This window comes from Brassica napus, chromosome A6, assembly GCF_020379485.1.
Source record: "Brassica napus cultivar Da-Ae chromosome A6, Da-Ae, whole genome shotgun sequence".
Taxonomy (NCBI): domain Eukaryota; kingdom Viridiplantae; phylum Streptophyta; class Magnoliopsida; order Brassicales; family Brassicaceae; genus Brassica; species Brassica napus.
Genome location: NC_063439.1, coordinates 19,208,519 through 19,212,053, shown reverse-complemented (window position 1 = coordinate 19,212,053; position 3,535 = coordinate 19,208,519).

Here is a 3,535-nt window from a genome sequence, read left to right as displayed (position 1 = left end):
AATGACTCAAACAACAAAGATAGAGGACGTGATAGGAGAGCTATCGGAGAAACTAATTTTTACATATTTTTTTCTTGGTTTTGGGTTCTAATCTATTAATCAATATAATATGTATAAGTTCTAGAGGTAAAACACAAAAACAATGAAAATTGCATGATAAAAATCAATGGCGGCTGTGAGTTATATTTGCAGGAAACACAGAAAACCCTAATAGAAGGAAGATGAAGTTAGTACAAAATTGCCACTCATTAAAAAAAAATAATTGATGACCACGCAGATGTGTACATAATGCTAGTGTACACATGTTCTTGTACAAGGGTGCATTGGATGACTACGTAGATGTGTACATAATGTTAGTGTACGCATGTATATGTGCACATAATGTTAGTGTACGTGTGTACATAATGTTTGTCTTTGTAAATATAAAGACAAGGAAGTGTGGTTTACGTGAATTAAACAACATAATTATATATGTACATGTGTACATATTTACATGTGCACAAACACAACACGTATATATCTTTTACATGTGTATATTGTATATTACTAAGGCAATGTTCATAAAATTGTGTATTCTCACTAAAATCTTAAAATCATGTTTTAATTCTTTAATGCCCTGAAAAATAAATTAACTGAACTAAAATTAAAACAAAAAATCATAAGATATGAATAAAACACAAAATTGTGAAATACTAAAAATCAAAAATATACATACGAAATTAGTTTTGTGTTATTCAACATACGTTTGAAGACACGTCCAGATTTACAAATGCATCAGTGTCGACTTTAGAAAGCGTACAAATGAACCAAAGTCATGTGGATACCTATAGATGTACACTTGGACATTATCAGACAAAATGAACACATGTACACTATAATATATATGTACACATAGACATCCTACTAAACATTGGATGGTTAAGAAACAGTTAATTATTGCCGGTAGAAGAATTCATTAATGAGTCTTGTTTAGATGGTTAAGAAAACCGTTAACTATGGCCGGTAGAAGAATTCACTAAGGTTATAATCCATGTGAATGTAACAATTATTTTGAAACGATGCATCTCAAGCTTTGAAATTTCCATGCAATATTCTTATTGATAATCATGGTGGACCAGAGTTTTTATCAAACATTTGTGCCTAACATTTAGTTTGCGTTTTCCAATAGTCCCAATGATGTAGTATATGAATATTATCAATTTCGGTGGTGGATCACTTTGGAATGAGCTGGTGATGACGAGGGGTTTCAGACGCTCATGGAAGAAGGAAAGAGGTTTACGAGTCACTTGTTTTCTTATCAATTTCTTTCTTATATACATGGTACATTATTTTAATAATAAAGAGTGTATGCCTATGAAGACATACACATGCACACATATAATTGTACACATGTAAATTTTGTTTTTTGCTTTAATAATAAATAGTGTAAGAGTGTACATTATTTTAATACATTGTTTCAATAATACAGAGTGTACACTTGTGAAGATGTACACATGAACACATATAATTGTACACATTTTGCTATTTTTAAAATTAGTGGCAATTTTGTAATTTTATCATCTTTTTCCTATTAGGGTATCCTGCGTTTCTGCAACTAAATCTCAAAGCCGCCATTGATTTTCTTCGTGCAATCTTTTTTTTTTGTGTTTTTACATCTAGAACTTAAAAATAGTGTAGTAATTAACCAATTAGATCCAAAACCAAGCAAAAACAATTTTTTCATAATTTTCGAGTTTGACAATTTATAACCAAAATGCCATAGCTCTTATTCGCCAAGCTTCAACCTTTCAAGATAATAGCAGTTTAATCTCTTGACTTGAGAAGATCTGTGAAAAAAAACAGAAGTCTGAAAAGTGAGATAAAGAAGATGAATACTTGAGCAAATCTGAGTAGTCCATATAAAAGGTATGAAGTTCTAACGATTGAGATATGAAACATATATAAGTCTTGTCATAAATCTGAGAAATAAGTTGAACCGTTGAGATGAGTGTTATGAGTGGTGTAGGTTGGTTCCGGTTAAAACATTAGTTTCGTTGGTCAGAATATTAGTTGGAAGAGAACTAGTTTGTTTAGAGTAAAGGAAAGATGTTAGGAAAAACTACTTTGGTATAACAAAGTGTCTTATTCTGTTATAAAAAACTCAAAACTGCCTTTCACTGTAATATTCTCATAAAAATGGTACTTTTTTTTTTTAATAGAAAAAATTTAAATTAAGTTATGAACGATTTTTAACGAATATGAGTTACCTCATGAGTTTGGTCGTTTTATACTATTTATAAATTTATGTGGATGAATTCTATTTTTGTATATAAGAAATTTAGTTTTCATATTAATCATATTATATTAATCATATTTATCTTCTAAAATTAAAATGTAATCCAAAAAGGTTTTTATATATATAAAATGTAAAAAATATGAATATCAATCCTTATATCATATATCTTTAAAATAAAATGTAAAACAAAATAGGCCAATTTGGCTAGAAAACCATAAAAAAAAAGATTATTAGGAATCCATGCAGAAAATAAGTTAATTAGCTAGTCAGATAGAGGAAGATAAGCATAATTACTCTCTTGTCCCAAATCGATTTGCAAGTAGTATAGATAGGCACACTGTTGTTTGTAGGTAGGCCTGCAAAATCGTAATGATGTATTACAAGGAAAAATATTTTTCAATAAAATGTATGTGGAGTGCCAGATATTTTCATCATCAACCCTAAATTTACAGAATATTAAACCATTTATTTTGGCTACTAAACGATAATGGTTTGGTCTTGTAATTCAGAAGCCACATGTATTTTTAGGATTAATCTTATGTTATCATAATAAAATACTTATTAAAACCGGTAATAAATAAACAATATTAATACTAAATCTTAAATCCTAAAGGGGGAAAGGGGCATCATCTCTCTCGAAACTCTAGAAGAAGAAAGAGAACCCTCTCCTCCCCTCCCTCCATCCCCCCTCCTCCCTCTCCTCTCCCTCTCTCCAAAAAAGACCTCTCTCCTCCCTCCTCCCTCCTCCCTCCCTCCCTCCCTCTCCCTCTCTCCCTCTCTCCCCTCTCTCCCTCTCCCTCTCTCTCCCTCTCCCTCTCCCTCTCCCTCTCCCTCTCCTCTCCCTCTCTCTCTCCCTCTCTCTCTCTCTCTCTCTCTCTCTCTCTCTCTCTCTCTCTCTCTCTCTCTCTCTCTCTCTCTCTCTCTCTCTCTCTCTCTCTCTCTCTCTCTCTCTCTCTCTCTCTCTCTCTCTCTCTCTCTCTCTCTCTCTCTCAATTCCAAAAAGGATTCCCGGCGAGTTTGATTGCCTCTCCGGCGGTTGGCTTCGGCCGTCACCGCTGTGAGAGGGCCTCCTTTCTGCGTCTCATCTCTGCCACCACGCGTTGAGTTTTTTTTCTAGGTCTCGAGATCTGTGGCGGTGTTGTGAGAGTGGAGCTTCCAAGGCGGTGGTGTTTTGCGCGGTGGTAGGTGAGTTTGGCCGGGGCTCTAGCTTCATGCGGTAGATATGAGGGGTCGGATTAGGCGCATGGACCCCAAGCTCTC